Source organism: Rana temporaria, chromosome 12 (genome assembly GCF_905171775.1).
Source record: "Rana temporaria chromosome 12, aRanTem1.1, whole genome shotgun sequence".
Classification (NCBI taxonomy): Eukaryota; Metazoa; Chordata; class Amphibia; order Anura; family Ranidae; genus Rana; species Rana temporaria.
Window position 1 is genome coordinate 87,154,601 of NC_053500.1, and position 22,712 is coordinate 87,177,312.

The 22,712-nt window shown below is 47.7% G+C and overlaps 1 pseudogene; it reads right to left on the minus strand.

Annotated features, from left to right (window-relative positions):
• Window positions 1-22,712, minus strand: part of LOC120919507 — a 334,252-nt pseudogene that overhangs the window by 228,421 nt on the left and 83,119 nt on the right.

Genomic DNA, 22,712 nt, shown 5'->3' on the forward strand with positions numbered 1-22,712 from the left:
AGAGAGTTCATCAAAATAATGGACAAAGAATTCTTTGAGGATGAGTCTAACAGCTGGGTCACACCATTACTTCTTCATGCTGCAAGGGTAAACTCCAAACCAATCGTGAACAGGCTCTATCCAGATTCAACTCACTTCAGTGAACACTAAAGAACAGGCCTGAAATGAAGGACCATTTCATCGCCTTTATGAAAAGTATCTTTGACAATGATCACGCCGAACCAGTTCCACCACTTCTAAGACACGATGAGTGCTGGTACCTGCCTTTCTTCGGAGTGTATAATCCACGTAAGCCAAAGCAAATCAGGGTAGTATTTGACTCCAGTGCCAAGCATCAAGGTGTATCCCTGAATGATGTTCTTCTCACTGGTCTAAACCTAACCATCAACCTTGTAGGTGTACTTATGAGGTTTATAAGGGAGCCAGTTGCCATAACTGCTGACATTGAACAAATGTTTCATTGCTTCATTGTATGTGAAGACCATAGGAACTTCCTAAGGTTTCTGTAGCACTGTGACAACAACATGGACAATGAGATGATTGAATACCACATGATGGTACATGAAGGAAATAGTCCCTCACCCGCTGTTGCAACATATGGTTTATGAAGAACTGCCCTTGTTGGAGAAAAGGGAGTATGGCGTGGATACTCGACACTTCATTGAGAATGATTTCTATGTGGACGATGGACTTAAATCTTTGCCAACAGATGTAGAAGCCATAGACCTGCTCCGAAGGACACAAGGTACTGTATGCTTTCTGAGGCGAACCTCAGACTATACAAGATTGCCTCCAATAGTGTTACTGTTATGAAAGCCTTTCAACCTGGCAATCATGCCACAGGGTTTAAAGACTTAAATCTGGGAATGGACATGCCACCTGTACAGAGAAGTCTGGGCCTACGGTGGAATTAAAAGATACCTTTGGCTTTCAAGCCAGCAGCTCTGCAGATAAGCCATTTACCAAACATGGTGTTCTGTCAGTGGTTAACGGCCTATACGATCCATTGGGATTCGTAGCTCCTATCACCATACAAGGTAAACCCTTCCTTAGACAGCTCTCGGAGACTATTAAAGATTGGGATGCTCCACTTCCAATAGACCAGCTTTCAAAGTGGGAGTCCTGGAAACAATCTCTACATGCCTTAGATGCAATCCATATACCACGCTGCTATACTTCTGCCTCCCTTGCTACAAGTCAGAGGAAAGAGCTTCACATCTTCTCAGATGCATCTACTGAAGCCATAGCAGCTGTCGCTTACCCCAAGGTAAGAGACTCTTCTAATCAAGCCCACATAGGGTTTCTGCTTGGGAAAGCTAAGTTAGCACCTAAGTCTGAACACACGATTCCCAGGCTTGAACTTTGTGGGACTGTGTTAGCTGTAGAAATGGCAGATTTCATAGTGTGTGAGCTAGACATTCAGATAGATGACATCAAATTATACAGCAAATTTGTTCTGGGCTACATATACAACCAGACTAAACATTTCTATGTCTATGTCAGCAACCGTGTAGAGAGAATCAGGAAATCATCTAAACCTGAACGATGGCATTATGTTCCACCTGAAATTAACCCAGCAGGTCATGCCACCAGTGTCTGCAAGTGTCTTTGCAAATTCTTCTTGGTTAACAGGTCCTGAATTCCTGCTGGATCATTCAGAAGAAAACACAGCTGATGTTTTCAGTCTTCTACATACAAGTTGGAGATCAGAGTTCTGCATAAGGACCAGCAAGCTGGAAGAATGAATTGTAATGGCCCCATGAGACATATAATAAAGAGCGTTCCCTAGTGATGACGGTAAGGTACGTAAGGTGGGAGGTAGAAGGTTTCAAGATAAAGGACTGTAAGGACTTTCATCAGACCTATCACAGACTTATTTCCGTCTTGCCCTTTGGAGAATGTCCCTTGACTGCATACGCTGCAGGGATTCCTACCTGTGACTTCAAGAAGAAAGTGTTTTGAAACTAACTTGAAACATAACTTGAAACCTTAAATTGAGAGTTATTGTTATTGCATTATATGCATGTTCTTTTTATGTCTTTCAGATTTATATAGTGACATTACCATGCCAGACGGGGAGTGTGCCGCCCCAATGGGGCATAGATGTTATATATATAAACATTTCTCTGAACCATTTTTCTATGGATCTTATGTTTAGTTCACATTCTGCCATCTAGTGACCCTTTGTGGTAATGCACCTATTTTGCATGTTTCTTTTGTCTGATTTATGACATACTTCCTTTCTATGTAATGCTCCACCCTTCTTCATGAGTTCTGGTACTTCATGTGTAATGGAGGCAGCTACAGGCCACTTGTAGCAGGCTCATGTATTCTGCATAGTAAAACTACAGACAATATCATCTTTTGACCACATAAGTACCACAACCTATTCATCCTGTTGTATCCTGTCATCTGCTGTAACCCGATGTTCAGAATTAAAGCAACTTCTGTGGATGGAATTCAGTACTTGAGTTCAAGCTATCTGATGAGGATTGTCCTCTGTTGATTATATCTGCTTATACAGGCCTAGGCAATGGAGGTTCTCACAAGTGATAGATCGATTCACAACAATCAGAGTCAGAATAGAGGGGGGAAGCCGTATCCTTCTCCAATGCTTTGGTTTACCCTTCTGAATTGATGGTTGTTTACTGTTTGTTTAAAAAAAAAAAAGCTACTACACTGCAATGCAGGATGGGGATGGTGATCTGCATGGTTCAGATACGGCAGCTTGATGCTCGCACTGTTATCTGCACAAATGTGTATTTACTGCTCAATATTTTTTGATGTAATACCTGTCTGATGGTTTTGTATGATTATTCTTCTTGTGCAAAATAAAAAATCCTCTGCGGTGCCACCAACCACCCCTGTCTCCATCCCCCACCCTCTGCGGTTGCCACCAACACCCCCTGCCTCCAATCACCCCCTGCCTCCATTGCCCTTTGCCTCCATCCCCCCTCTGCGGTGCCACCACAGACACCATCACCCCCTGCCTCCAATCTTCATGCGCAGTTAGAAAGCCAAACCGATCTTGGCTATTTTTACTGGAACATTCCCGCAACCACAGACCATTTACGAACGGGGGGGAAAAAGTAAAAATACGGAGGTTGGCAACACTGCAGTACACCACATTTATTTCCCTTTATAATAATCACTGTGTTATTAAGTCTACATTCCGCACAGACAGCCAGGGGTGTGCATAGGTTGCTTGAGTTCAGAGACAGCTAAATGTTTTCGCTGGACTGTCAGAACTCCACAGACACTGACCCCCGAATGCTGCCTGCTGTGTCCAGGGGTTGGCCAAAGGCTCTATTGGCATATAGTCGTTGGGAAACAATGTGCCTCTTACAGCGATGGTCAGAATCTTGACTCTGCCAAGTGGTTATAGCCCCTGAAACTTTGCAGGCATCAAAAAGGGAGATCATTTGCTACAGTTGGGGGAACCTGGTTGAGAATGGCTGCTTTAGCCAGTAAGAAGGGGGTATGTTAAAAAAACAATTATTTTAAAACAATTGATAAACTGCCAACGTATCCCTTTTTGTAGAAAAAGACCAATATTTTCTCTCTGATCCTGCTGCCTCTAGGCACTGGCTATCAAGTATCTTAGAAAATTACGACCCTGCATATAAGCACCTTGAACACTTTAACTTGACAACTACATGAGTAGAGATGTTCTGTAAAACTTCCCATGAGAGTCTGGTTTGTACGTGTCCACCTGAATACGAAATGGTGCACCCCTTTTCCCCTCCATTCTTTCTCTGAGTAAATTCTGTACTGATACAATGTACCTGAGAAAAAAAGGAAACAAGGGCTTTGTCTCACATTATGTTTCAGTTTTCATGAAAACCTTTTTTTAGGCATTTAACAAGGCCCAGCAGACCTTCAAGACATCATCATGGCCAAATAGTCTTTTTTCTTACCTGTATAAAAACAGATGTTCTCTTACTGGGGTCCCACAGGAATTCAATGATGTTTCAAAGTGCCGGAGATGTGCAACAGGGTCTATCACACCCACAGAAAGTGGGACATCTGCAACATATTAGGAATACAGTTCAATGTGCAATCTTACTGAAAACTAGAACTTTAGGTCAGGTTTTATATAAGAGGCAAAGAACTTATGTCAGTTTCAATTTACCCAAACCAGTGTAGGTATGGTATCCAAAAGTCAGAGCAGAAAGAGAATATTTGGACTAAGATTGCTTGGTGAGAGTTTAGAACCACTATCTGTTTTTTACTGCAGTCTGTCTTACCCATTAGGGTGATTTTCCCTCTCTAATTAATTTAATCTAATGTCATTAGATTAAAACTGAGGGCTAAATACAATGGCCCAGATTCAGGTAGATTTGCCCATTACTTACACCTGAGCCGCTCAGCTGAATTTTCTCTGCGCTGGAGCAATTTTGCCAAATTGGCCACCTGATTCAGGAATCGTTTGTTCATTTAATTTGCTCCCTGTTTTAAGGCAAGCTGAGGGCGCAAGGCCGTGCAAGTCAAAGTGGGTGTGCCCCCTATGTAAAATGAGGAATTTTCGGCTCAGCAGAGGTTTGCTAGCATAATTTCAGGGCAAATCCTGCTCAGCTGCTTGCACTGAGCAAATAAATAGGAGCAGACCTTGCGCAGGTTCTTTGCTGAATTATCATCCTGCCTTTTTCCTATCCCCCCCCCATAGCAAGGAAATTCAGCCCTTTTGCAAGACATGCACCTCCCAAAGGGACCAAAAAAAGGAAAGGCCAACTTTGTGGGCTGCCAGAGATGGACATCCTGATTGCTGCACTCCAGCAGCATAAGGAAGTCCTAAAAGGTGCCCAGCGGGCAAACACCACCATTGCCCCAAAGGAGGGCTATATATGAAGCCATTGCCCCTGGACCATCAATGCCCCTGCCGGTAATGAAGGTGCGTACCTGGGATGACATCCAGAAGAAATTAAATGATATGAGGCGCAGGGTCCGTGAAAAACTGGCTCTTACTCAGAAGCATACCGGTGGCACGGAGGTGGTCCGCCGATGTATGATCCGGCTCAATCAGGAGGAAAAGCTTATTGCACAAACGTTCGTGCAGGAGCAGGTGGAGGGACTTGAAGGGTACGACTCCCCTGTTGGGAACTTGGGGACTGGTAAGTTATTTTCCTTTCATATCTGCTGTGCATCATGGGAGGGGGTACAAGTGAACATTATTTGTGGGTAGAAGTGAAGATGTAAGTATTATTTTTTCTTTCATATCTGCTGTGCATCATGGGAGGGGGTACAAGTGAACATGTGAGAAGTGTGTTGCACCCAGCAAAAATGTAGTTTTGGTGTCATCCACAGGTGGTGATGAGGAAGAAGAAGCTGGGCCGTCTTCGGCTGCGGCTCGACCCCGCCCATCCGACCAGAGCCAGGGGTCCAGTCAGGCCCCATGGACATTCTGGCTATGCTGGTCATGGAGGAGATCATACCCGGGGCCAAGTATGGAGGAGCAAGTGGTATTGGAGGATTCCTTTTTCCTCATCCAGGAGGACTCTGGCTCCCCTCCAGGAGGGATACCACCATCCCTGTGCAACCCACCACCCCCACCCCCCCGCCCCAGCACGTCATCCCCCTCCAGGGCAAGCCCCTCCCTTGTGGACCCCTCCCCTTCTCCCTCTCCCGTGCCCTCCTACGAGTCGGCTCAGTCAATAGAACAGGGATAGCAATTAGCGGACACTCCAGATGTTGCAAAACTACAATGTCCATCATGCCTCTGCCTCTAGGTATCATGCTTGTGGCTGTCAGAGTCTTGCTATGCCTCATGGGAATTGTAGTTCTGCAACAGCTGGAGGTCCGCTAATTGCATATCCCTGCCAATAGAATATCAAGAACCATAGCTGCCCCTGGCATGTTGGTGCACAGTGTGAGGGTCCCGAAAATGTGGGTGCTCTGCTTGTTCAGATCGTCTGTCTAGGTGCTGCTGAAGTTGCGCGCTCCTTCAGATGACATTTGGCCATCTTTTGCTAACTTGCCCCTGCTTTTAACAGGAGCAAGTTTGCCCAGGGAAAAAAAGCTTGAGCGCTTCCAGCGCAAGATGCGCATCACACGCGCATGTTTTCTGAATCATCGGCAGTACCTAATTTGCATATTCGCTGAGGGAATTCCATGAAGGCGCAATTACAAACCCCGCGCAAAATTGCGCGAAATTGCGCAGGAACAGCTAGGCTGCGTGCGCGGGAAAATGGCCGCATTTCAGGCTTAACTGGTTTACAGAATCAGCCGCAAATTTGCATAGGAGCAAATCAGTACTTGCGCGGCGCAAATCACACTTGTTCCCGCGCAAGTGCTTCTTGAATCTGGGCCACTATTTTGAGTTGCCACCAGAACAGGAATAGAGAGAAAAATCACCAAAATATTTGGGGTGAGCTTGTTCCCATCTCAACTATCTAATAGGGCACCTTCCTAACATGGGATGAATATCCTTTCACCTCCTGTACAGGACAAGAAGTGAAAGGAAATCTTCCAAATGAGACACAGATGGTAAAAAAAATTACAGCCGTTTGAACCCTCCCCTTTTGGCTTTAGATATACTTTGATTCATACTTGGATGTGTCTTGGATGTCTAACTCAAATGTTAAAAGTGGACTTTAAAAAGGTCAGTTCATTTAGGGCCAGTTCACATAGGAACATAGTCTGCATTCCTGTGCGATTCAGTGTGGGGCGATTTTGCAGCCCGTTTATTTGAATCGCAAATCGCATCAGATCGCAAAAGAAATAGTGCATGCACTACTTTTCAAAAACACAGTACACCAAATTGCATGATACTGTGGTACCATATGATCTGGTGCAGTGCACTGCATTTGTGATCTGTGTTTGGGGGTGCCATTAACAATCAACTGGCACCTACAGCAGATCACAAAGGCAGTGTGTTTTAAACATGGTGTGGGAACAGTGCTCTTGGTGGGCCTGGTTTGAACTAGCTCTTAGAAGCAATAGTTTCATTACTAATCATTTCTGCTGGTTTCAATATCCAATAAGGACTACAGCAATGAAAACACCCCACCAAAAATCTTTGTTGACAGTCCCTTCTCGCCTTCACAGAGCCCCACTTTGTGTATCACTTGCATAGTGTCTATAATTCAAAGCTTAATTCCTGCAAAAAAAACAAAACGATTTTTTTGGATAGAATAGTGAGGGGTTGGAACTTCTGGCAAGTTTTCATTGCTGTCTGATTGCACTGAGAATACTTCCCCTCATTTGTTGCCTTGTGACAGGACAAGAAACAAGGGCCCAGGTTTTTGTTTTTGAAAATTCTATTGGATAGTTGCCGACAGACAAACAAACGAATCAGTAATTTAGTAGGTGGTTCTTTTGTGTCAGCGGGGTTGGTTATTGCCCTCCAAACGTGATAAGGGGGATAATTTTTGCCATGCAGAGGTACACCTCCGTCTGCTGCCTTTGCAGCTTAAGAGGCATAGTAAAAACTTGTCTTAACCACATGTTTTTACTTCCCCCCCAACAGGGCCATCTTAATAGCATCATGGGTCCCTGGGCAAAGTAATACTCTGGGGCCCTACAATAGGAGGCAGACAAGTGGAGCTTCCTCTTTTGGGGGGAGCTCCGCATTAACTACACGAACAATCATTCTGTACAGCAAAGAAAATACTACATACATAAATTAACAAAGCTGTCCTGTGCATATAATATCTTCTAGATTGATGCCTCCAGGGCACTCTGACCCCTCTACACCCCAGATATCTCCCCAGCACTCTGACCCCTCTACACCCCAGATATCCCCCCAGCCACTCTGATCCCTCTACTGTACATCCCAGATATCCCCCCAGCACTCTGACCCCTCTACTGTCATGTACAGGTAAGACCAGACTGTGTGGACTGCAAAGAGAGAACCAAAACACATGTAAAGTGAATAATAATTTATCAGTGTGTGAGTTGCTGGGTATTTATACACATCTCTTGCAATCAGGCTCAGGTGATGCCTGACCGCAGGAGATAATGTCGGCTCCACATTGCCGGAAAACACCCACACCGGTACTGCGGCCCATGGATCTAACAGTGCCACCAGCTGGTGAAATGGATTGCAGATCCTGGCTGGTAAGAAGACACCTGCTGGTGGACACCGGTCTACGATCCATAGACTGATAGCACACCACCAGCGGGTGAAACCCTTTCATGACATCTACACACCAGATATCCCCCAGCACTCTGACCCCTCTATATCTCAGACATCCCCCCAGCACTGTAACTATATACCATAAGATACCCCTTGTATTGTGACCCCAATACATCCCTGATACCCCTACACTTTGGCCTCTCTACATCCCTGATACCTCTAGCACTATAGCCTCCCAAACTACCCCCTATATACCCCAAATTACCCCCCAGCATTGTTTTCCCCCCCATTACACCCTTGATATCCCCCCAGCACCCATATTCCATCAATGTAGTACCCCCCTTTTCCAGTGGAGATACAGTGCCATGTAAACTTTTGGCTCTGTGCCCACCTCCACCACTTGCACTCAAATTATACCAATCAAGCAGGCAGGAGGGGCAGAGGAGGGAGCATCCCTCCAGGCATTCCAAGCCCTTCAGTGCAAACAGTGCTGGACAGCTGGGCTTACCATGACACCATTCACAATGCTACTTCTGCGGGTAGGCTCTCAGTGCTGCCGACTCAGCAGCTCCCACTCCAGCTCCTACCCTGCAGCCTTTGAGTCCCGAGCATTCAATCTGCATGGGACAGGGTTAGAACATCACTGGCTCTCTGGCCCTGCCCCTCCCTGCTGGTTGTGAAATAATAGGTATCGTTCTGCACAGCACGGAGCACCGCTGCCAACTTGCCTCCCCTGTGTATCCATCACTCTCAGTGCCATCATGGGGCCCCCAATTTCAAGGCAGCATGGGCTTAAGGACTAGCTGCTTTGGGGAAAGTGCAGGGGGCCCCTAATGCAAGCTGGGGCCCTCTGGGCAGTGCCCGTGTGTGGCCCTCTCAATAGACAGCCCTGCCCCCCAACACCAAGTGAAATCTAGCCTATTTGGTCATAGGCATACAGGGGAATGACAAGTCCAGGGAAGTGTGTCCCAAAATGAATTTGGCACCCACTCTCAAAACTAAGTAATTATAATGTAGCAGCATGGCAATCAAGAGTAAGACCTCATATGGAATTTGCAGTTCAGTTTTGGCCACCAGTTCACAAAAAGGATAATCGGAAAACTAGAGAGAGTGCAGAAAAAGGCAATCGTACTGATAAGACATTGAGCAGCCATTGCTAGATTAGCATCTATGCGGTTGATGTGGGTTTCAGGCACATTTTGCGTTTTTAAACCCGTGTTTTTACATGCAGTTTTCATGTATTTTGCAGGTGTTTTTTTCTCTTTAAAAAACTGAATAGTTGGTTGTTAATCGCATAGTACCCCTAGCTAATTTAACTGGCAATTACGCGGTCATGCACCATTGTATCCACAGCCACTGCTGGTCTATGCAGTACTGCACGTGGCCAGAGGTGTGGGGGTACCAGAGACACTCAAGAACGAAGTGTCTCCGAGCGTCACCGGCGCCCTGCACCTCTGGCCACACGCAGTACTGCACACCCCAGCAGCTTGAATCCTGTTTGTCTTGCGATACAATGCTCGCAAGGCAAGTCAAGATTTTTTTTTTAAATAGTTTGTATTGCGAAACACGCATAAACTGGTTCCACTGTAGTGTGCACAGACACATAGGCTAACATGGGGTGGCATTCAATGGTAGAGAGAAAAAAAGCTCAATCGCCTGTAAAAGCAGCATTTTTTAGCTCAAGTGTGCATGAGGCACAAGAGCTATAAAAATGTGGAATGGACTCCCTCAAAAAGAAGCTCTGGCCAGCTCAGATTATTAAAAAAAATGCTGGTTGCATTCCTAAATATATGAGACTACTTACATTTATAGGTAACAAAAAATAAATGAATTCCCCTAAGTGGACTTTAAAGGCATAGAAAAATATGTAGAATGCACATGTAATGAAAAAATTAAGAAACATGAATTGGAATTGGAATGTATACAAATCTGCATGAAGACACCAATAATCAAGAATAGAAGCAGATGTTGTCTTTCACCCAGGTGAAAAACGACATCTGCTTCTATGCTTAAAGGGGTTTCATAATAAGCATCTTTTACCTGCAGACATTCCTCTTTTCACTTCCTCATTGTTTGTTTTTGCTCAGAAGTTGCTCTATTTCTTCTCTGTTCTGTTCACCTTATGCTTGTCTGATTTTACTGACCACCGTGACGGGAGGCTTTACTGCGGTGGTCAGTAACGTGCTCGCCCCCTCCTGGGAACTACATCTGTGTGGCAGGATGCTCTCTACGTGTTAGAGATTTCAAGGAGGTGTGAATTACTGGGCGTGCCGCAATTCATACTGGGAAATGTAGTTCTTACATGAACGAGCAACGCAAACCAGGAAGTGAATGATAGAACAGAAACTAGAATGCCGGAGGTTATATAGATGATGGAATTTAATAGGTATTTACTCGTTTTTTAACAGAACCATTACACTATTCTGTCTGTCTACCTTGCAGACATTAATTTTAGGCAAAAAAAATTTCTCCTTTACAACCAGTGTTGCCAACTGTCCGTTAAATTACGGACAGTCCGTAATTTGAGCCCGTTTTCGGGCTGTCCGTTAAAGTCCGTTTATGGGCAGCAGTGCCCGTAAAAATGATGCCCGCCGGCAGCTCTTGCAACTGCGCATGCGCCGTTCCGAAGCCTGCCAAGCTCGGGAAAGTTCGTACATACTCGGCCGGGCGGTGCATGCGCAGTAACGTCATGGCGCGGCCTGGCGCCATTTTTAAACCTAGTACAGCAGCTGAGCTGCCGGTATTTGTTCTCGGCGCGGCGGCGGTGCGTGTCTGCACACAGGGAGGACTGATTACATGCGCGGCTTAGTGAGAGCGCTGCCGGGCTCGGCGCACCACCTGTTGCTTCACACTGTGTCCGGACTGATCAGCATGTGTGCGGGGGCGAGCGCCGCGTCCACCGACCTCCCCGCATTGTACACACTGACGGCGGTGACGGGAAGTGAGCCCAGCAAGTGTAATGATCTCCTTTTCTCCCCTCCCCAGGACCGAGCCCAGAGGCCGCACCATATCATCTACTTCCCGGGGGACGTGCAGGTGAGAGCAGGGTGACCATTGTGTGCTGGTGACAGGGTGACCACTGTGTGCTGGTGACAGGGTGACCATAGTGTGCTGGTGACAGGGTGACCATAGTGTGCTGGTGACAGGGTGACCATAGTGTGCTGGTGACAGGGTGACCACTGTGTGCTGGTGACAGCCAGGTGACCGTTGTGTGCTGGTGACAGCCAGGTGACCATTGTGTGCTGGTGACAGCCAGGTGACCATTGTGTGCTGGTGACAGGGTGACCATAGTGTGCTGGTGACAGGGTGACCACTGTGTGCTGGTGACAGGGTGACCACTGTGTGCTGGTGACAGGGTGACCACTGTGTGCTGTGACAGGGTGACCATTGTGTGCTGGTGACAGCCAGGTGACCATTGTGTGTTGGTGACAGGGTGACCAATAGTCTCTGTCCTCCACCTCCTGTACCATGTCCGCAGCCTCTGTCCCCCACCTCCTGTACCATGTCCGCAGCCTCTGTCCTCCACCTCCTCTACCATGTCCGCAGTCTCTGTCCTCCCCCTCCTGTACCATGTCCGCAGCCTCTGTCCTCCCTCTCCTGTACCATGTCCGCAGCCTCTGTCCACCTCCGGTACCATGTGCGCAGCCTCTGTCCCCCCACCTCCTGTACCATGTCCGCAGCCTCTGTCCTCCACCTCTGTACCATGTCCGCAGCCTCTGTCCCCCACCACCTTTACCATGTCCGCAGACTCTGTCCCCCACCACCTGTACATGTCCGCAGCCTCTGTCCCCCACCACCTGTACATGTCGCAGCCTCTGTCTCCCCCTCCTGTACCTTGTCCGCAGACTCTGTCCTCCACCTCCCTGTAACCTTGTCCGCAGTTTCAGTCCTCCCCGTCCTGTACCATGTCGCAGTCTCTGTCTCCACCTCCTCTACCATGTCCGCAGTCTCTGTCCTCCCCCTCCTGTACCATGTCCGCAGCCTCTGTCCTCCCTCTCCTGTACCATGTCCGCAGCCTCTGTCCACCTCCGGTACCATGTGCGCAGCCTCTGTCCCCCACCTCCTGTACCATGTCCGAAGCCTCTGTCCTCCACCTCCTGTACCATGTCCGCAGCCTCTGTCCCCCACCACCTGTACCATGTCCGCAGCCTCTGTCCCCCACCACCTGTACCATGTCCGCAGCCTCTGTCCTCCCCCTCCTGTACCATGTCCGCAGACTCTGTCCTCCACCTCCTGTACCTTGTCCGCAGTTTCAGTCCTCCCCGTCCTGTACCATGTCCGCAGTCTCTGTCCTCCACCTCCTGTACCATGTCCGCAGTCTCTGTCCCCCACCTCCTGTACCATGTCCGCAGCCTCTGTCCTCCACCTCCTGTACCATGTCCGCAAGCTCTGTCCTCCACCTCCTGTACCATTTCCGCAGTCTCTGTCCCCCACCTCCTGTACCATGTCCGCAGGCTCTGTCCTCCACCTCCTGTACCATGTCCGCAGTCTCTGTCCTCCCCCTCCTGTACCATGTCCGCAGTCTCTGTCCTCCCCCTCCTGTACCATGTCCGCAGTCTCTGTCCTCCCCCTCCTGTACCATGCCTGCAGTCTCTGTCCTCCACCAACTCTGTGCTAGCTGGCTTACAGTAACCTGACCTTCATGTCAATGGAGGCAGTTGGTATTTGCCTTTTGTTTAAATTAAACACACTGCTGATAGCACTAGCTAACTTTATAGTTGAAATGTTGATATTTGCACTGTTTAGCAATGAAAACTGTAATTTTAGGTACTTTTTTGCAGTGTCAGTAAAAAATTGGTGCATCCTGCCAGTAAATTTCATTTCAGGGGGTTGGCAACACTGTTTACAACTCCTTTAATTATTGGTGTCTTCATACAGATTTGTATACATTCCAATTCAAGCACAGCCCGTAGCAAAAATTAAACAAAAAAATAAGGGCAGGGCTGCATGAACAGGGGCACAGGGGAGCCAGGCGAGTAATGCCCTGTACACATGATCGGTTCATCCGATGAAAACGTTCTGATGGATTTTTTCATCATATATCCGATGAAGCTGACTTTCATCAGTGGTGCCTACACACCATCGGTTAAAAAAACGTTCGTTTCAGAACGCGGTGACGTAAAACACAACGACGTGCTGAGAAAAATGAAGTTCAATGCTTCCGAGCATGCGTCGACTTGATTCTGAGCATGCGTGGATTTTTAACCGATGGACGTACCCACAGACGATCGTTTTTTTCTATCGGTTAGTTAACCATCAGATAGTTTTAAAACAAGTTCCTAGTTTAACCGATGGATAAATAACCGATGGGGCCCACACACGATCGGTTAGTCTGATGAAAACGGTCCATTAGACCGTTTTTATCAGACAAACCGATCGTGTGTACGCGACATAAGGGTTACCCTTGCTGCTATGCAACTAGAGGCTGCAGTGGATTGGGCAGATAAGTGTGGGGGAGGAGGTTTGACAGAAGCTGGAGTCAGGAAGTCAGAGGGACAGGATATCCGGCCAGCACACACGAGGAGGAAATCGTTCAGTGCAGAGCCCTTTCCCTGCGTTCCTGATGGATGATCCACGGCGCCAAGCAGGGCAGCTCCGCTTGATGGCTGAATTGCTGGGGACCGATTGGTTGCAGAGCCAGATCGCAGCCATGCAAGGGAAGACTGTCGCGGCTTCAGCAGGCATACAGATGGGTTTGCCTCCCCCCGAGAGCTTCAGATTCTCTGCGGGTGCAGCGCTAGACAGGGAGCCTGGACTCGGATCCTCCAGCCCAGCCGGCCCGGCCTCTCCTGGCCGGATCAGGCTCGGGCATGGTGAGGAATCCCTGACGGAGGCGGAGCTCGGCGGGATGGGTACACAGCCCTACCTCTCCCCCGGTCCCAGAGAGGATGAAGACCCGAGTAAGTGCGGCCCCGATAGTAACGGCGCTGGGAATGGCAGCTCAGAGTGGGTGGAGTCATGCTACAGGTCGCGGCCAGTCAGATCGAGGATCCAGTCGGGATCTGAGGGCATCCATTACAGGGCGGCATAGTAAGACCCCGCTCAGCAGCGAGGGGGTGAAGAGGAGCCCCACACGCGGCCGGGCTCTCCAGTCCTGGGGGGGCCAGGGGCTGATAAGGATGTCCCCCCGTGGTGGACGTCGGCGGTGGATTCCGGAATGGCGGCTGTGGGACCTCGTCCTGGTCGGCCCGGTAAGTCATTGTTTACTGCTATACCTTCTTTGCACCTTTCTGTGTCACCTGTTTTGTGTTTATAGGGATGGGCAGGCCCCCAGGGTGGGTCCTGGTGGCAATGCAACTGTTGTAGGTGGTGCACCCCCCTCCCCCGCACGGGACGGCAGGCTCAGGGCCAGCCGCGCCAGGCGATGCTACAGCCATACAAGACCTTTTGGGTCGGGCTGTATTCTTTTGTGGGTCGGACATCGACTTGGGTTCCTGCTAGTACTGCGCCTGGTCTGGGGTCGGTGATGTTCGCGTATCCAGGTTCTTTGGTGGCTCTGGGGTCTCAGGTTTGCTCCCCACGTAGAATCCGCGAAGGAAGCTAGAAAATGTACGGTATCGGTTCGCCTTCCTGATTCAGCCAACTGCGTAATGTAGGTCTGTTGAGGGTTTCACAGGGTTTGCCTGGCCGATTTATCCTAATACAGGGTGTATGGCTGTTTCTACGGTCCCCTGGGGCTCACCTTGTATCTGAATCATGGTAAAAGATTGACGGGGGTAGTATATGGTAATCTTCACGTGGCTTTCCATGACATAGTTAGCTTGTTAGGGTGAACCCATAAGAGTCCAAGGGAGCAGATGGGGGGAGCGGACGTTAGGCACTTGGCTCCTGGCATTTGCCAGCATTGCGAGCGTCTTCGGGGAGAAATCCCCTGAGACTTGATCCCATATTTTTGCTAGCTGGTTTCCATTAGACAGGCCCAGAGGGTTCCTGGGGGGCATGGTTTGTCAGCGATATGACATACAGTTTTTGACAATGCAAGGCGATACGGCCCTCGTTGCGCTGAGAATATAGGACATTCGTTTTTAAATACATCTTATGTCCTCGCCGGGTCTCTAATACCCCTTCTTCCAGTGGGGGTCGGGAGTCCGACTGCCCCTGGACGGTCAGCCACAAACATAGTCTTGGCAGTTTACAGAAGTTTAAGACGGGTTCGGCACCGGCTGACAATGCGAACAGAAATGCTCTAACTGTGGGGGGCTCCTCCCCTGTCACGTAGCGTTGAGGCCGGCAAGGCTCATCCCGGGGAGGCTGCAGGAAAAAGGCCGGACTACAGTGCGGCTCGATAGGGTGGCCTCCTTTGCTAAACGGATTCCCTGATCGGCCCACTGCTAGGTTGGTACATGCGGGTTACGCTGGGGGGCTTTGGACATCTTCCTCCCTTACCAAGATTCACCCTTCTGCCGACAACTGGCGGTCGGCTATGTTAAACTCTGGAGTGGTTTATCAAACTTGCTGCGTAGCATTCGCTCTTCGGCCCGTTCTTCCTCACCCCCCCCCCCTTTTGGCTACTTTGGTGGTATCACTATTGTGTCGTTTCAATTAAGGAGCCCACTATGTTTTCGCCTTATTCACGTCTTTCTTTTCGAAAGACGGCTCAGTCAATGATGCCATTGATCCCTAAGAGTGTGTGGTGTCATATTTCTCGTTTGATGCTTCCGATTTTGGGTAAGGCTCTACAGTGGGGGGGGGGCCCTTTATGGCTAGAACCCATATGGGGTCAGGCTTTTTGGTTGCTACAGGTTCACCCATGCAGTCGCCATCTCTTGGGTTGCAGGTAGGGTTTTTTTTTCTGTGGATCGCTGCCTGCATATGGGCGGCTCCATCTCTTGTGCTTTTTCAAGACTTTAGTTTGTTTCTTGAATGGGGGGTGCAGCGTGTGGGGGGTGTCTGTTCAGCAATTCATTTCCCGGATGATTTTCTATGGGTTGGCCCTCCATCCTCTAATTTGTGGGTTGCTGGCTACAGCGCAGCACATAGCACAACATTTTTGTATTACCCTCGCAGCGGAAAAGACGGCAGCCCCCGTAGGTTATCATGTTCCTGGATTGATTCTCGGCCAATGGAGTGTCGCCTGCCTGACGACAAGAATTGCATGCGCTGGAGGAGGGGGTCTGTTTTGACCTAACTCAAGATTCAGCTTCGGGAGCTACATTCGTGCCTCGGTAGGCTTCTTTTTGCATGCGGTCTTATTCCCATGGGGGATAGTCTTTTGTCGACAGCTGTCCGCCGCCACTGCTGGAGTCAAGTCACCCAGACATTTTATGCGGCTGTTTAGGCTGCATTCACACCTAAGCGACAGCCGCGTTCGCGTGTAGCGGCAGATTTGCCGCGATTACAAATGTTTAATTTTTTTTTTTCCTAAAGTATTCCCATTGCTGTCTATGGGAAAACGCGCCTGTCGCGTGAAAAAAAGGGTCCGGGACTTTTTTTCAGGCGACAGGCGTTGCGCGTCTATGAGATGTGAACCATCTCCATAGACGGCAATGGGAATTCTCCCCTCTAGCGACAGAAGCGTCGGGCGTTTTGTCGCTTAGGTGTGAATGGGGTCTTAGAGAACACAAGGCGGAGCTGCGGAAGGTGGCATTATTTTTGGGCAATTTCAAGGGCTGGTCCAGCTAGTAGTAAAGGCCGGTCAGCATCTCTCATCTTGTGAGTTTGACGTAGTCGGCCGGACCCACCGCATATGGAGTAGTCTGAGGGGGTTGGTGTAGTGCGGAGCTTTTTCCAGTGGTGGTTGCTCTGTCGCTCTGGGACTTGTTGGGCAACGGGACTGTTCGTTTCCACTTCAGCAATTTGGGGTGTATCACTGCTCATTTTGTGCGGTTTTCAGCAAAATGTTTTCCTGTACGCTGGGCACATTCCCGGAGTGGAGCTCAAGGTGTATGTCGCTCTCTCCCACTCTCAATGGGATATGTTCCGGGAAATGCCACCTGGCGTGGAGCACCACATAACCCATTGACCTCTTCGGTGGGGGTGGTTTGAACGTGGGAGTCGCTTCTGATTGGATTCTAAGCTCCTTGAGCGAGTCGCCATGGTCCTTTTACGCTGAAGTCTGTAGGGCTTCAGGACAGTTAGATAAGGACAGTTCCAAAGTCAGACATTTGGCGATTCGTTTTTAGTTTGTCTGCGTTTTGTCTGCGTTTGTCTGGCCCTCTGGTTTCATTCTGCATGGCACGCCCGATTTTACCAACGTTTTGGTGATGTGGGCCGCCAGCCTACCACTTTTGATGGCAGATAATCGCGGTTCTTGCAGACGCCCGCGGGTTGTCCATCCAGTATGTTGTTATTCCGGGCAGTTTGTGTTTTTTGCGTTGGTCTTTTTACGTAGACCTCAGGGTGGGTGAATTGGTTAGCCCACCTATGATGGCACATGGGGGTTCGTCAGCAGCGATTGCCCGCTGCGAGGGGGGGTTTCTGTTGGGCTTTTATACATCGATCCAATGCGGAACAAGCCTAAAAAGGGGGAGCGTTTGTAGTTAACGCATATTATTGGTTCACTCATAGGCATGGTGGCCGCAGTGGGGGAATACGTACGGCTCCGCCCTGTAGGGGCTGGTTCATTTCTAGTTCATTTGGATCCACTTTTCAAGTTGTGAGGGTCCTGTGGCGTTGCCTCACAGCTGCCGGTCTTATGGACAGTAGCTTTCCTTTCATTCTTTCTGCTTCGGGGTGGCCCCTGAAGCGGCTCGGTGGGTATTGTATAACACGGTGGTAAAGCGTATCAGCGGGTGGGAATCAGACTGGTCCGAAATTTATGTTCGCCCGCACGCAAGTTCTCCCCGGGTTCCTGGGGTGTCTTGTTGTTTTTTCCTGATTACGTGTGTATTGTGGTTGTAGTTCTGTGGTGTGTTGTGTGTTATCTTTTCTTTCAGATCATGCTTTCCTCATGTGGTTTTTGGGACAGTCCTTTGTGCATTTGGGGGGTAAGTAGGGCTGACATCGGGCCTAGTGGTCGTCAGCTGGGTTTCACCAGAACAGGGGCCAGTATTAAGTGTATAGGTGTTTTCCTGGTTTGTTTAAGGAGCGGGTGGTTCTGTAGGTATATGGTCACTAGATGGGATAGGCTGCCTTTTGGTCATGTGCGGGAGGCACCGAACTGGGGTCGGGTCCAGCAGGCACCTCATACGGGAGGTTGAGTTTGACGTGCTACATTGCAGTTGCCATTTCTGCACATGGTGGTAGGATGGGAAGACAAGGTTTTGCCGGGTCAGTGGTTACACTTAACAGGGCCTGGGTTATGGATAATTGGGAGGTGCATAACGGGGTCTTCGTAGTTTGGCATTGGGAGCTCGAAGTAGATACGTGGAGGTATCTCTGCAGCGATGGTCACTGGGTTTGCAGGACGAGATAAAACTAGCATTATGTTTGGCGGGGCACAAAGGTGTGAGGTTTTACACTTTGAGCTGTGGCGGTTGGGTCTTTGGAGGCATTTTTTAAAAAAAACTGCTGTAATTAGATGATTGGGACACATCTAAGGTATGGGTCCCTGGTGGAATGCCAGTTATGGTGGATTAACTGGTAGTTACAATGGTGTATCTGCTGAATGTGGTTCGTCCCCGAGTTGGTGCATTGCGACAGGGACCGTTGGAAATAGTTTAAGCAGATACAAGGAAATATTTTGTGAAAATTAACGCCTCCAAGGATCGGCAACCAAAAAGGTTATGTTTGGGTTTGTAATATTATTTACATAATGATTAATTTTATTAAAGGGGCGGAAAACTGCCATTTTACTCCCAACCTTTCGTGTCAGTATATTATTGGTAATTCTAGTGGGACAATTAAGATGGGGACACTGTTAGTTGGAGACATCTGGGTTACCTTTTCATGTTTTTAATCTTGTATAAATAAAAAAAAATGTATTACAAAACTGTGCATTCTACATATTTTTCTAGATCTATGCCTTTAAAGTCCACTAAATTCCAGGGGAATTAATTTCTTATTTTGTAACTTATATTGGATGTTGCATTTGATCTAGTAGAAAACACCCATGACCATCCCTTTTTTCTTGTCCAACATTTATAGGTAAATCATACCTCCCAACAGTCCCAGATTGGGCGGGACATTCCTGCATCTGCATCTTTATCCCGCTATGAAGGAGGTTTGTCCCACAAATGGACAGGATCCTACAGGAGGAGAAGAGGTGCCCAGCAGACACTGGAGGGCACACAAACACCCTGTCAGTGTTCGGATGTCAGTGGAGAATTGGAGGACAGTACACTGGATCAGGGATGGGAGCTCCATGATCGGTCGATCAGCATGTCATTTAGCTGATGGGAAACAGACCACGCAGGAGACCAGCTGCAGAATCAGCTACATCCACAGTACTTGGCTGGGTAAGAAAAATATTGACCTAAAGAGGGAGGGGGGAGAGGGGGGAATTCTTAGGATTCTTTGCTATCACCTCTGTGTTGTATGTGATGATCGGGAGTCAGGGCCGGTGCTAGCACAGTGTCCTGCATATAAGCGAGAATAGTGTGTCCAATCCACATGTTCTTCTGCCTGCCACCCTGTCACTCTGCCTGCCCCCGTCAACCATGCACCATGTACATAGCTCATCCCAAAACCCTGCACCCTGTATATAGCGTATCCCAAAACCCTGCACCCTGTACGTAGCTTATCCCAGAACCCTACACCATGTATGTAGCTCTTCCCAGAACAATACATTCTGTACGTAGCTCATTCCAGAACCCTGCACACTGTACGTAGCTCATCCCAGAATCCTGCAATTTGTACATGGCTCATCCCAGAATCCTGCACCCTGTATGTAGCTCATCCTAGATTCCTGCACTCTGTATGTAGCTCATCCCAGAATCCTGCACTCTGTATGTAGCTCATCCCAGAATCCTGCACTCTGTATGTAGCTCATCCCAGAATCCTGCACTCTGTATGTAGCTCATCCCAGAATCCTGCACTCTGTATGTAGCTCATCCCAGAATCCTGCACTCTGTATGTAGCTCATCTCAGAATCCTGCACTCTGTATGTAGCTCATCCCAGAATCCTGCACTCTGTATGTAGTTCATCCCAGAACCTTGCACTTTGTACGTAATGCACTCCAAAAACCTGCACCTTGTGACTCTTGCTTGTGGAACAATAATAAAAGCATATTTTATAGGTACAAGGAAGTTTTGTTTAGTTATGCACTTTTTTTAAAGGGTACATTTTATTTATTTTCAGTACACAACAAACAAAGAAAACAAACATGTATATGGAGCGAACATCCATTACAAAATATGGTAAACTGGTATACATTTAGTGGATACAGAGCAATGATCAGGGGCTTCATTCAATCTTTCAAGGAGCAGGTGGTATGGTACTTTCGGAGCTGACCCAAGAGCCCTAAATCTTTAGGATTTTTTTTGGGCATCCTCTGGCTTCATACGTCGACTTGTATAATGGTATAGCATGATTAATGGTAGTGAGCCAAAAGGCTATATAGGATTGAGACTTCCAATAAATGGTAATCAATTTTTTTTAGCATAAAACAATAGCGTGAGCAATAAAGGTTTGTACATTTTTATATATACCTTTATCATCAATATATCCCAGTAAACACCGTGACCTCTGACCAGAACTTTCTAATCGGAGTGCACTTCCACATCAGATAAAAGAATGTGCCATTAGCCATGCCGCATTGGGAGCACAATGCAAAGTGTAATCGGTTTAATTAATACAGTAAACATGGTGTAAAGTAGGATCCGTATAGCAATTTTGTGCAATATTCCTATCTCTCCACCGGGGCTCCTGTAATATTCCCATCTCTCCACCGGGTCTCTAAAATCTCCACCAACTTCGGCGCAGGGTGATGACGGCACAGTGACCTCACCTGGCTTCTCCTCGCATGCCTATTTAAACAGCCAACGCCTATTTCTTGATGTTCGTGCTAGGAACCTGATGCCAGGCAAATAGCTCCAGTATCTGACGGCTGCCTTTCTTCACGATTAGGCCGGACAGAGCCCCGACTGCCATCTCCTTTTTGGGCCGGACAGAGCCCCTCCAACTACCAACTATTGGGCCGGATAGAGCCCCTCCAACTTCCAGTTTTGGGCCGGCCAGAGCCCCTTCTATGCTGGTAGTCAGAGGCTCTCCACTGCCCAATCCTCAGTCAGCCTACTGTACAGGCAGAATCTCTTACATACACCACTACTCCAAGCTGACCAGTATATCTCTTAGGAAGACACTAGGTGGCACTAACAACAGAAGACCACTCACAGCAAGTATCGTATACGTTCACGATAAACTGTATTCCTGTGTACTGCAGCTCAGTGGCGGCCTGTCCATAGGGGACGCATGGGCGCCGCCCCCCTCCCCCCAAAGCCAGTAAAAAAAAAATATGAACATTTTTTTTTTGGGCCCTTTAAGAAAAAAAAAAAGGTCCTTTAAGACAGTGCATGTTCAGGGTGGGCGCCGGTCACAGACTCAGTTCACTGCTATAGCATCATTGAAGCGTCATGCCAATGCAGCAGGCAAGACGCTTCATTTGCAGTTTTTTTTTTAAGCTCTGTGGCTATGTGCTGTGCGCCACGAGCCAATCACTCTCCAGTGTCTCCACTCTCCTCTCTAATTGGGTCCTGCTGCTTCCTCACTGCAGAAGGAAATGGGCGGTGCTTTCCCCAGGGCAGTGTTACTTCGGTTTTGGCTCAAGGAGGACTCTAAGGTAAGTAACTTATTAAAATACTTTATTTGTCTCATTGTCTGTCCTGTCCAGTGTCCCTGTCCACCCCATCATGTCCAGCACCTTGTGCTGTATGCTCAGCCTGTACTGTGATCGGACTGAGTGTGGACAGGAGGGAGGGGGAGGGTGCCGTGCTTCACATCTCCTGTATGTGTGTGAGGGCTTAGAGTACCTGCGTCCTGCAGCTGTGCATCTCTTATCTCTGTCTGTCTATCTATCTGACTGCCCCCCCTCTCTCTCTCTCTATCTATCTACCTATCTATCAGCTACCTCTGTCTAATTATCTATCTATCTATCTATCTATCTATCTATCTTTTAGCTACCTCTGTCTAATTATCCATCTATCTATCTATCCATCTATCTATAGCTCTATCTATCTATCTCTCTCTCTCTATATATCTCTCTCTATCTATCTCTCTATCTATAGCTCTATCTATCTATCCTATCTATCTATCTATCTATTAGCTACATCTGTGTAATTATCTATCTATCTATTCATCTATCTATCTATCTATCTATAGCTATCTGCCTAATTATCTATTTATCTATCTAATTATCTATCTATATCGAATTATCTATCTATTAGCTACATCTGTGTAATTATCTATCTATCTATTCATCTATCTATCTATCTATAGCTATCTGCCTAATTATCTATTTATCTATCTAATTATCTATCTATATCTAATTATCTATCTATCTATCTATCTATCTATCTATCTATCTATCTATAGCTATCTGCCTAATTATCTGTTTATCTATCTAATTATCTATATATATATATATATCTACCTGTCTGTCTAATTATCTATCTATCTAATTATCTATCTATATCTATCTGTCTGTCTATCTATCTATCTAATTATCTATCTATCTCTCTATCTATAGCTCTATCTATCTATCTATCTATCGCTATCTGCCTAATTATCTGTTTATCTATCTAATTATCTATATATATCTAC